Source organism: Hippoglossus hippoglossus, chromosome 7 (genome assembly GCF_009819705.1).
Source record: "Hippoglossus hippoglossus isolate fHipHip1 chromosome 7, fHipHip1.pri, whole genome shotgun sequence".
In the NCBI taxonomy this organism is placed as follows: domain Eukaryota; kingdom Metazoa; phylum Chordata; class Actinopteri; order Pleuronectiformes; family Pleuronectidae; genus Hippoglossus; species Hippoglossus hippoglossus.
In genome coordinates, this window is record NC_047157.1 from 19,582,101 (window position 1) to 19,595,372 (window position 13,272).

General features: G+C 42.3%; 1 protein-coding gene across 4 annotated transcripts in view; it reads left to right on the plus strand.

Annotated features, from left to right (window-relative positions):
* The first annotated feature begins 346 nt into the window (after positions 1-346).
* The window catches only part of LOC117764650 (prickle-like protein 2), a 39,841-nt gene continuing 26,915 nt past the window's right edge, over positions 347-13,272 (plus strand). For all 4 annotated transcript variants that reach the window (XR_004614420.1, XR_004614421.1, XM_034590596.1 and 1 more), the window contains exon 1: positions 347-784. The gene's annotated coding sequence lies outside the window, so the exon portion shown is untranslated. The remainder of the gene's footprint in view (positions 785-13,272) is intronic.

Consider the following 13,272-nt stretch of genomic DNA (forward strand, 5'->3'; position numbering starts at 1 on the left):
TGAGCTAGAAATTATGTAAAAGACTAAAGGGTAGAATTGTCTTCAATGCTTCGATCGTCACCATCAAGAGCAAAGTATGTCAAGTCCTCGCAGACACTTCTCCATTTCATTTTCATTTTCTCAAAACAGGAGAGCATAAATACTCCTGTTATTCTAATCGGAGGCTGTGTGCCGACGTACCATTGGCTGACAGCTGATGACTCATTTTAACAGGCTGGTGTGGGGCTGGCAAGGAGATGGTGGGTGAGTGGGTAGGTGGTGGTGAAAAGGGGGAGCAGGAGGTGGGAGTAAAGCTTTCTCCCACTGCTTGTATGCCTGTGTGCATTGTTGTTTTTTTCCCACGAAAAACACACAACATAAATACTCACAAAAGGAGTGAACTTCATCTCTGTTCACTTTCTCCCTGTTTTTCTGCTCACCTCCTCAGCCATGGTTGCCTGTAGCCACACTTGAGGAGAGACACAGAGCCTGGAGGAGAGAGGAGAGAGAGGGAGAGAGAGAGAGAGAGAGAGAGACTTGTGCTGATCACTGAGTCTGCAGCCCCCAGCCTTCCCTCTGTTGCTGCTACAGTAAGTGTGAAAGGCAGAGTGGGAGAGGCAGCGGAGGCAGAGCTGCTGTTTGTCTCTGAGACTTGGAGCGAGGAGGAGAGCGCTGTGAGCTGTGCAGTGCAGAGCAGAGCAGAGAAGAGCCCGTCTGTCCTCTGGTATGTGTCCAGTGTGAGTCCAGTCATCTTCTGCCTGAGCATCCTCGCACAACAGGAGCCTGACACCAGCCACAAAGACAGGTGAGTCTCCTCAGCCTCATGATGAAATACTCCCAGCAGTGTACACCCAGTTTGACTTAACAATTAAGAATGATCATTATTTTTTTTATTTCACTAATGACATCAACGGGCATTGCTGAAAGTTTTCTCCTATAAATCAGGCGAATCCATCATCAGTGTGTGTGTGTGCGTTTGGATGTGACAGGTGGGCGTGTTTTTACATGTATGATTGCAGGCAGGTGAGTTTAATGTGAAGGCTTGTGTATCTTATGATTGACAAGTGGGGGTGGGGGGGTGGGGGGGCGTTGCTGCTCATAAGAGCGAACCTGTCTGATTTCATCCCCATGTGTTAATCCATGTGCCCCCTGAACGAGAAAGTGGGTGGAGTGGGAACAGTTTGAGCTCTGCTACTCTTATCTCAGTCTTGTTTAGAAACAGAAAAAAAGAATAAGCCTGAAGAACACTGTGTCATCACAGATGTTGCGCTTCAGACAGAGTATGTGTATTTGATGGAATGCAGATTGTGCATTTATTTCGGTTCATTGGATGTGTGTGTGTGTGTGTGTGTGTGTGTGTGTGTGTGTGTGCGTGTGTGTGCGTGTAGTTTATCGACAACCGAAGGTGTTTACATTTCAGATTTTCACTGTTATTCTTGAGCTCAGCATGAGGCTTTTGTCTCAACTGCGCAAGACGTGTACTGCATCCATCCCCGCTTGTTGTGGCATTGACAGGAAAATCCAGTCTATTACATAATCTAATGAAGCAAAGATCTAATGAGCAACATCATGTGTGGCTCTTGTTTTCCTGCAGTATGAGCAAAGTGCAACGTGCTGTTAAAATGAAGCTGAAATATTAAAGGGTTTCTTTTGTTCCTCATGTGTTGTTTTTGACAGGAGGGCTTCAAGTGATGTCACAGTTTTAATTCGCCATATTTATTTAGATTTTTTTCTAACAAAGTGCTTCTCGTTTTCTATATAAATCTGTCTTACAATCTGTTCATAAAAAACATGTCAGGGTTCAGCTGCCTCTCCTCCATGTTAGTATGTAACACTTGTCGCTTGTGCTGTCGAATGCTGGGATGTAATTTGTGTGTAATGGCAGCTCATGAGTGTTTACCTCAGGGAATCAGCAGGTTGGTCCAGAATTGTTTCCTCCCAGCTCACAACCTGTTGAATGAACTTCGCTTCTTTTGAAGTTTGCTGGGGAAGAAAGCCTTTATCTGCCGTGACTCACTTCAAGCCTTTATGATTTGCGAAAACACAGAGGGCAGAGGAAGACGAGGCTTTGAATGGGACCATATGGCTGAGTGAGATTTCACAGAGCGACATTGTCAGCGTCTGGATGGTTTAAACCCCTGAGCCATGACCGTGAACTGCGCTGCCACCAAGAGTGAAAAAATCCCCTCAGTGTTTGTCTCACGCGCTGGACGCTGGCGTTTGTTTGCCTGCGACTGTCAATCTGTCACTGACTGTGATGTTGAGGAATCAGCTCCCCACTGACCCTTCCACACCCCTTCCTCCCCCATCCTTCAAAAATATCTGTCCCCTCATCCATCCATCCATCCATCCATCCATCCATCCAACCCTTCATGTCTTCACATCCCTCCCACCGGCTTTCAAATGTTTGTCTCTTCACTTTCACCGAGCGCCTCCCTCCACCCCCCTCCACTCTGGTCGCCACAGAAACGGCTGATTCAGGAAGGGTGGGCGGGTGTCTCCGAGCTCTTGCTGCTCTGCCCCATGCGGTGCTTTCACAGTACATTTCTGCTTCTGTGCTGCTTTTATGGTCCTGATATGCTGACAGTTCAGGTGGCTCAGTCAGATGTTATACAATCGTATCAACTGCACAAAAGGCTGCTTGTTCAGTTCCCCCTAAGGACATGTTTGGTATTTAGAGTTGCGTTGCCATTCATGTTCAGTTTTCTCTTCTAACAATAGCATGATCACAGGCAGCCTCCTCACCGCTCTCCGTTTATTTAAAGGCTCACTTTGCTGAATCTGTGAGGACGTTATTAATGATTCTGATGTTGTGTTGCTCCTGAGAGATTGCGGACTTGTTTGTGCTGATACATATATGACACTCAGATTGGAGTCACGCTGAGGTGATTAATAATGTATAAATATACCATGACTGAGTCGTTTAATAATAGATGTAGTATGACCTTTCTCTTATGTAAGGTTGATGAAGCAGAATGAGGGTGATGGGGTGCAGAGCTGAAATGAACAGATGGAACCGAAAGAAAAATCGTTGATAAATTACCCCCTTCCTACCCGTGTATTAAGCTAGCCCTCCCACTCAAAAAAAAAAAGCCCAGTGAGCCGCAGATAAAAGATCTTCTCTTGTAATTACAGATGAAACCCTAAGAAGTGGGGGGGGGGAGGGGTTGTTTTCCTGTGGTTTTTTAAAATCTATTTTGTTGAATTTTTAGGTTAGCTCTGGTTGCCATGGTGATAGTTTGTACAGTAGCTTAAAACACTGCCTTTCAGAAAAGGCTCGTGAACAGGAAATGAAAACCTGTACCCCACCACAGCCAATTCCAAGCAGGACCCCATGAGCTCGTCCTACTGTGCCTGATTACATTAAAATGGGAATTTGTATTCACTCAGGAGGTTATGATGGGGACCAGCTCTGCCCCCTTCAAATACAGCGTTTGGCTTTTTTATGTTAATCATAGAAAAACATTAATGATCACAGTCACAGTCTTTCTACAGTTCACAATCTCTGACTAATTAGCTGTTGAGAAAAGTTACTCGCATTTAATTTAATTTGACTCTTCACTGTTTTCCATACAGGAACAAGAACAGGGTCCAGTGGCTCTTATTGATATGGATATAAACGACTTGCTCCTAACACTCATCTTTCATTAAATGTCTCAGATGACGTGTTCTCTATCTAGTTTTTGAGGGGGAAAAAAGGATATAAATATATGCAGGCTGCAGTGGTTTTTCCACCCTGCAGTGTTCAGCCATTACAGTCAGCGGTGACGCAGCCCGAGACTCACACAGCACACTGCAGACCCATCACGAGACACAGCCAGAACAAAGAGCACACACACTGTCATCTACAGCTCAACATGGATGAAAACACTGAAGCAGCTTTTAGCAGCAAAGAATCGTTAGGTTGGGAGAGTGGGACGTTCAGTGTGACACCATGTGCTGAGACCTGAGCGCTCACCCTGCTACTGTTAAAGACACTGACCGTCCCAGGTACCTGACGGTCCACTGCGGCGCTGGACGCCTCAGGTGGGACACTGAGATCAGTTTGGCGTCAGTGATATGTCAGGGTCAAAGAAGACGTCCTTTTCTATTCTAATCTTGACAATGTGAGGTACAATGTGTGCGGAGGAGTTCACAGAGGATGACGATCATAACAGACAGCAGCCTTACTTATAAAACTTCAGTCCAATGGTTAGTTTATAAAAGAGCAATCCAAATTTAAATAACTTCAGACTGTGTTCGTTGACAAGGATTATGCAGATTTTAGTGAAATTATTTGCGTTGCCCCAGAAAAGATTGCAATTGTTGTGATGATGGTTAATTCAAATCTTAATAATATTTCATTGAATAATTGAAAGTTTTATTTGATGAATTGTTGAAAAGTATTTTCACATTATAAAATATTATAACTTAAAGGTGGCCCTGATGTTAAAACTGAAAAGACAGGATTGTTACCAAACTGTGATTATTGATGTTTAATTATAACTCAGTATAACCTGTTTGGTTTATTGAATTTGAGCGTTTTATTTGAGAAACATTGTTTTGTAATGTAATGTGATGCTCAAACACAAACATTTTTATTGTTTCACAGATAAGAAATAGTCAAATATTGAGATTGTAGCAATAACGTGGTTTACTTAAAATCCTAAAATTTCTAATTTGCTAATAAAAGCAGACTATTAATTACAAGGGTTTTGAAGGACCTTCCCTTGTTGGGAGCCTGGGCTCTAATGTCAATAATCTCCCCCACTCCCCCTGAGATGGGAGAGAGTCCTGCCCCCCCACCTCACTGTCACACAGCTTCAGGTGCTAGAAGATAAAAAGGGAGGTGTAAAAAACTGGTTTATTTTCAGAAGCTAATTAAAAGGACGATTAAACCTACATCATAGAGAACGATTGAGAATCACCGTGGACAAAATAAAACTGTCTTCTTAAAGATATATTGTAAGAAGTCAAAACACTATCCTGCAATGACACAGACCATTGGTTTGTATCAACCTGAGTTACGATGATAATATAAAGGCACAAAAAGCAAATCACAGCACCTTTGACAATAACCTGCGTTGCTATAGATAGCCATGAAAGGTCTGTTAATGTTTTCTGATTCTCATCAAATCCAATGTTTCCCCTTCCTCCCACGTTCCAGAAATGAGGTAAAAATATCCCGGATACGCACACTGCCATTTTGTTAATTTGTCACCAGATTGGAGACGTAGTCTCCAATCTGGTGACAAATTAAGTAGTCTCGTAGTCACGTAGTCTCCAATCTGATACAAGCGCTTGACCAATCAGTCTCAGCTGTCAATCATGATGCCACCAAGATGGATTTTTCCAATAAGGTGGCCCTGTCTCTTAACTGAGCTGTTTCTGCTGAAGCAGGGAAGTAGAATATCTTAACCCGTTGCTACAAGGAATTAATACAGATAACTTCTTTGATAATCCGCCCAAATGCTTAGAGGAAAGTCTAAAATACACTGAGAGTAAATCCAGTGAGTCATGCTCTGTATAATATTTGAGGTGCAGACGGCGTGATTTGATTTCAAACGTGAAACGAAAGGTGAATATTTAGCCCCCAACCGGTCGTTAGCTCAATCGCGCTTCTCTTGAAGTGGATCCTGGATGATTCCCTGCAGCTGCCTGCTGCCTGATGACTAATGTTCTCCCAAGTGTCATATTAAAGCCCCTGAATTATTTTAGACAGAGCCAATCATTAACTTGCTCATTAAATATTATCGTAGTAATAATACTGAGACCGCTGTGACTCCACCAAAGCAGAGTTCTGTAATTGTTCCCAAAGCGCGGTCCTGTCCACGACATTATTCAGGACTCATCAACACCAGCGTCCTGACTCACTTTGGTTCTTTAAAGATTCCTCGGCACTTAGTGTCGGGGTGTTTCTGCACTAACCTCGCTGTTCTGGCCAAAAATTTCCATCTGGAGCCGGTCTCGCTGCCATCTGCTCCCCTGCTCTCTTATTGGACAGCCCTATCGACAGTTGTGAGGGGTCTGCTTCAAAATGGCCCCCACACGCAATGATAAAAGAGGTGAACTGGGAGAAGAGAGGACAACAAGGAGGAACGGAGATTCGTAAAAGGTTGGGGATTAAATGGGATTCATCACAGCACACGTTTCATTGGCACCGAGGCTCGGTGTGTCTCAACAGTTTCAACCCAGTCCCTGACTGACTTATGATCGGCTTCACCAAGAAAACAACATCCAGTTTTTGCTTAGTCAGAGAACGACACTTTTCTTAAATTAAAACTTTCAAATCAAAAGAGAAACAGAGGCTGCAGCCATAGTTCAGGTGTATGGATTATTGCCAGGGGAGAGTGACAGCATGATGTAAGTACTGCTGCTGTTGCTGCTGCCGCTGCTGGTGTTGATTGTGGTGTGTTGGTTTGGCCTCACTGACGAATGATGAATATGAGGAAAGTTAACTCCAGGGGAATCGTCTGTGGTGCTGCTGTGCCCTGAGGTTCAGTACTCACTCCAGCCTCATACTAATGGCATCATTACTGGGCCTGTGAAACCAAAATGTGTGTACATGCAGACGCACACACATGCACGCGCGCAAACACATACGCACACAGTGGATACAGGAAAGCATAGTTTCACATGCAAAGAGTCACTGATGCACATAAAATGCCAAACTTAATCAGACAATGTAAAAAATGTATGCGTCCCGATTGTAAATGTACTCGTAATGAGATTTGACTCCATCCATTTTTCATTGATATGTAAAAACCAAGCGCTCCTCTGCTCTTCTGATCAAAGTACCAAAGTACAAACCATCAGTTCTTCATTTCTCTCTCTCCGACGTCTCGTCCTCTACCCGTATCAAGATGACAGGAATGACATGACAGGATGGAGGAACCAACTCAATGTGCATCTGTCAAATAGGACATACGTGCTCAGTCAAGTGTCATCTGAAGTGATGCCATTTCGTAATATGCTTCACAGCCACATCACTCCAGTATCTTTATATAGTAAACGTTGGTGTAGAGGCTTGTTACCTTCGTCGAGGAGGTTGTTTCCATAACCTAAGATTGTTTGTCTGGTTGTTTGTCTGCTGAATTACGCAAAAACTTCTGGACTGACTGCAAATACCCCTCACATTCTGTAACTGATCTAGATAAACCAGCATGTCTTTTAAATTTCTTTTACATGGCGAGATAGGGCGTTAGCCTTGGTGGAGGTATGCGCTGTTTAAGCACCCTTCTGGTTTTATATTGATTTGTTAGGGCTTAGTAATATGATGATATTGTAAAGGGTCTCGGTAGATTTATGGCTACATTGTCTAAATTATGTTCTAGTTTCTTTTAAGTTGACGTGACGGATGTGAAAATAAGATACAAACTAGTACCGACATAGTTTTTAACAAACTGTCCTGAGATACTTTACCGTTCATGAATCGGATATTGGACTCCACTGCTATAAATACAGGTTTGTGTTTTTACAGTAGAATATATTGTTATCTTGCATTATAGTATAAACCTAATTTCTTTTCAAATCAAAAAACAAATCAATTTTCTCTCCGATGTATTGTTTTCACAGTTCCATCCGTCTCATGACTCCATCTGCAGTAGAAACTCTATAAGTATAACTAATAGAGTTCACAATGCATGAAAACAATGAAAAGTGTATTTCGTCTCATAGCTGAATAGGTTTTCCATCTTGGAATGAAAAACAGTTGACGATCAGGATGGTAGGGCCGATAATGTGATGCAATAAACTATTTGCATTGAGTGGAGGAGTTCATTTCCATCCAGATGATGAATGAATAATAAAAATAAAATGGCTCCACAGGAGGAGAAAGATAAACACTGCATCTGATCTTTCACTATCGCTGCTGGTTTCAAGTGGCTGTTCAGCACTGTTGCGATTGCTGTAATGAAATAACACCGTAGTTAAGTCTAAATTCTCATGATTTTGTTTTAGTGTTTTAGGAACAGCATCAGTCTACTCTGCTAAAATTCGCTAAACTAGTGCAGGGTCCGTTCTAAACCGGCCTGTTTGAAATGAGCTGTTAGTTTGACCTGTGGTGATGCTGGTTGCAGCTTTCTTTCTGAAACTGTAAAAGTGCATTAATTGAGCCGCAGACAAACAAAGACCAGCCGCAGGACTCAGTCCACAGAAATCTGATGCCTCAACACCGCTGCTGCACAAACAGCTGTTCACCCGTTTATTTCAAACTTCAGTGGAGCTTGACTCAGAACGCAGAACCCTGAACTCGAGAATCAGTGGATGTTTTTGTGAACGTGCTGTTGTTGTGATTAACAGCGCCACCTACTGTGATGAGTCCTAGCAGCTGCTGCTACAGAGCACTGGTCGCCTTTTTATAAAAAATGTATTAATACTGAATGTACCATGTGCCCAAATCGCAGCAAATTTGACGCTGCACTTCCTTTGCCCCTTAACAATAGTGTGAAGCCGATAAGATGAACAGTTCTCCGGATATGCAAGCGACATACATAGAGACAGAGATTTTTGGAATCACTAGATAGATGGTACTAAATGTAAAGTACAGTAATTGGTCACACGACAAAATTTAAAGTTTTGTCCTGATGGTGGTGCTAGATGAAAAGTCAGAGAATCACCAAAATTATTCAGAAACCTTCTTTAGTGACCATGAAAGCCTGTGTAAAATGTAATCAGCCCAGAGTTGTGTTCTGACTGACTAACCAATGCTGCCATCCCCAGAGCTTTGCTAAAGAAATAGTGAGAGACGTTTTCCACTCATAATTCAAGTTGATTTAATTTAGGATTTTCTAACAAGGCAAATTATGTTATGTATGTGGATGTAAAAGCAGCACTGCACCCTAGAGATGATGTAGAAAAAGTCAACAATGTCTGTGTCTGTGTCTGTGTCTGTGTGTGTGTGTGTGTGTGTTCCATTACATCTTCTTTTCCCCCAGTGGAATCACTTCATCACAGATCGAAATTCTTTGTTTTCTCATATGAACTCTGCGTCACTCTGAACAACTTTGACGAGATGAGGATGTGACACGGGCGAAGCTGTTAACTATTACACCTCCTTTGTAAAGAAACGACACACATACACAAATACTCCTAACCAACAGATTATCTGTGTGTTACTGCACCACCTGGCTCCATCTCCCCCCTCATCAAGCAGAATCACATCACTGTTAATCCGCCCGTCTCAGCCCATGGCGTACCGACACTGCAGGGCTCAGCTGTTCCCTCAGGGCTCCCCTGAAGCCAGGAGTATAGAATGGTGTTCACGTCCTACACACTCCCTTTTCTGCCTCTCCCACTCTCACTTTATTTCTCTCTGTGTTACACACATGGTCTTTGCTCTTCACTTGTATTCGGCTTTGTTTCTTTTTCTCTGTAAAGACAATGCTACTTGACTTTGGAAAGTCAGGCACTTACAGTCCAGCAGTGGAAAGTACATTCACTGCGGGTGTTTTCACACCTAAAAGTCTGCAAAGTACAGACAGTTGATTACAGTCGATTACAGTTGATCCAATTATTTTGGTCTCACATTGCAATTTAAGGAGCACACTATACACTTTTGTCTGACGTATGTCTATTCGTCATCACCTACGAGGGCTGCTTCTACATATGTTTGATATTAATTGGTTTAACTAGATGTGTGTGTGCTTTGAATGGAGACCTCCTCTTTTGATCAGACTCAATTTTGGTCTGTTGGTCCGGACCATGTTCTGAGACATTTTTTACACCTGTTATTTGGTTCGGACTAAACTGAAAAGTCTGAAGGTCTGGATCAAACCAGGTAGGTGTGAAAACGCCCTTAAGAAGCCTACTTGTACGGTTTTGAGGTACTTGTACTTTACATGAGTATTTCAATTTTAATGCTATTGCTTGAAGTCGTTATTTGACCACTAGTTTCAGATTTTACACTCAAAAAATAACATTGAATCGCAAAATGGCTGAATTCATCTAAATAACCATTTTAAACCCATAAAGATCAAATCATCCAATATTTTCTCAGATTTAAGAAAAGTGACAGATATCAATACAGATTTTTGTGTCAGAGTAATTATTTTCTCAAATTAATCATCTAAATAACCCCTCAGATTCATCTCATGACCTTTTGGGAGCATTTTGCTGCAGAGCAAGTAAAAACTTCTACCAATACTTTCCTTTTATTTTGCTGATAATACTTCTTCGTAATGGAATAGTTTTACTCAAGTAAAGGGTCTGCGTACTTTCCCTCAGTTGTTGTGGGTTTAATTTGCAGTGACGACCATTGCATGAAAACCTGAGACATGTTTCTGTGTGCGTCCCCTCCAGCTGTGTGGTCACTCAGTCCTGTGGCACAACAAACCATTACCCCCCGCATGTTGTGCTTGATTTGTATTTGTTTACTTCCACCGCTCCCCACTGGCTCCCCGAGTGGTTTCTCTTAGTGTTTTCAAATTTTTGTGGTTTCTGTCGATGGCGGCTTCTGATGCCGGCTGTTTCGTCCTGCGGAGGGAACTTACGAAAGTGGGGGAGTTATGGAAGCTATTTGGGCGGCGCAACTCTCTGGAGGACCATCAGGGGAGATCCAGTACCAAGGAGGTAATTGAATTTGAGGTTTGAGCTAATGATTTTTCCAACAGCGGGATGTTCCCCCGTTCTCCTGGGCTCACAGTGTCATGCATGGCCTGCGCCGAGCGTCGCTCAGGCGAGCCCTAAATCATCCAATAATGGTTTTGGAGCTAAGTACCTCTTACTCTTATAACAAGCATGATTTAATGGTGCTTGTTAATCCAACAACATATACAGAGCTTTTCAGTTTGTGTGTAGCCGTATAGGCTTCGCTGAACAGATGCTACACTACACTCATTGCCTTTGGAGAGCCTGATTGTTAAAAAAAAAAACAGTTAGAGGCTAATTAGCTTAAGGATATTTTATTATACCTCCACATATGAGTTGTCTTATTTAGATGATTGTGTCTTCAACTCTTCAGGGAATTAGTTCAGCTGACATTTACAAAAGCACTTGCAGACGAGAACTTTCATCTTTCTTTTTAACAATATCATTCCTGAAGTGTCAGATATTGACATCGCTCCCTCAGGTCATGAAGTAATATTTGTAATTAGATTAAACATCTATAAGACTAGATATGAAGGTTTTTATTAAATATCCTTTAAAGTCCTATAAAGGCTAAACTCCAGACAGATTGACAGCTTTGAAGCTGCACTTTAATAAATCTTTTCTTCATTTGTATTTCAGTCAGGAACAGAAACTCCCCACCCCGGACCCCTCGTCTCCTCACCTCCATTGTCATCTTTTATACCTTTTTATGTTGCTCTACATAATCTCCATCTCACTCACCGTCTCTGCTCTTTTACCCAATCGGATTCGATTATCTGCCCTCTATTAAGCCGCCTAAAATATTTATTTCTCGTTCCAGCTCAGTCGTAGCTCTTATCGCTAAATGAGTGGGTCTCATAATTGTTCCTCTTATCCCATCCTGGCTCACTACACACACACAATCACACAGTAATGGTCCCCGGTGCTGTGCTCTAACCCATTTAGAGGCGACATCTTGCTGTTGCCCTTCAGTTGCACAGACTCACTGCTAATGGCCATCAGGATTTTTTCTCATTAGTTAATCTTATTTTTTGATAATGTCTACAGCTCGGAGCTGTTAGCTGAACAGCTTTTAGGCTAATGGTAACTGATCACCTCTGCACACAGACCAACACTGACCTTTTTTTCTTGCACTTGTTGCATGGTCGAAACGCGGCCATTATGAGTGACCGTATTCTTCATTCAGCCACAAAGACAAGCTGGTGTTTATCTCGCTGAACTTTTCTCCAGCGTCTCATCGCACTGGGGGTGGGGTCAGAGGCCAGTAAAAATACAGCCTCTGTCAGGGATAATGGCAGCGCCCACCTGTCTATGTGTAATCATACTCTTACCGGCAGTCGCCGAATATAATTTTCCTCTTAGCGTGTCATTCCGGTTTTCCAGTCATGGAGGTGTAAGCAATTCACAGATTTAGAAATTCACTGTGAACACACACACACACACGACAGCTTCACACCGTCACACACACAGATTTGTTCTTTTTAAATCTTTGTTAGGCTTTGACCTGATCCGCTGAGATTTGATCGATGTGTCCCATCTCATCATCTGCATCTTTTGTACTGTCACAGTCAATTTATATTTCTTTGTTCGCTTTGGAACGACTCTCGCATGAGTCATTACTTGTCCATTGTTGATTCGTCGCGGCACAAAACCACCGCTTTTCAGAAAGAAAAAAAAAGGGGGAGCAACAATGATGAAGGGTGTCAAATGAATCATTCCTTCAGTGGCTATACTCTCGCCACTCTTTTGAATTTGGGCTGGTACCAAACTCTACATAGTAAGTATTGATTCCTTTTCTTTAAACCCATTACTTAAACAGATGTTGCAGGTTGTTGATTTCCCACTAGAGAATCTCTTTCTTGATTTGCAGGATTTTTTCCACTGCACAATATTTAAACCAACATTCCGCCCAATTCAATCCTTCTGGGTCCATCTGCTGTTTCTCAGAATATATAATGTGAATATTTAAGAAGACACTCGCTCCTTCACCAGTGCACCACTTATACTTTACTGCTACCTGACAGAGGACTCCAGAAGATTCTCCAAACTGAACACCAAAAGACATCTCTTTCTTCAAATGCACGGCCCTTTACACATGCATGGGGAGCAGTAAATGCTTCCCATATGGCTGCATCCACACATTTGTCAGCCCATCTGCGTTGGTTTAAAAACAAAACGTTTGTGGTTCGTTCGCTGCCAGTAAAAGGGAGATTATGGAAATATATTGGGATTCATAACATTATTTCTGGCGAGAGTGCTGGGATTGTGAAATTAACACAGTGCTGTGGTATCCAAGCCAAATTTTGATCATAGATGTCAGATAAGAGAGAGGATTTGTCTGCTCAGCCCTAAATAAATGGCCCTTTTAATAATTTATCACAGGAGGAGACTGGTGTTTCATGTGTGTGCCATTGTCAGAGCTGGACACAACCCATGAGCATAGCTGTAGGTTGCATAACAACTCTGATGCAATTAAACTTGCCAAAGGAAGTAACCTGATTACTTTTTTAAATGTTCCCAAATTAAATTGGCTCATGTTCATGTAACAAAGAATTCCTTTTAGGATCACACAGTATTTGAACTGCAGTGTTGGTGCTGCCTTTTTTCAAAAGCCAATAAAACCATCAAAGAAGCAAATCTGTCTCCTAGAAATTAAGTTTCTGTACAACTACACTGCAACTGCGATGCATTTTACATGATACATACTCACTGGTTGAGATATGTACA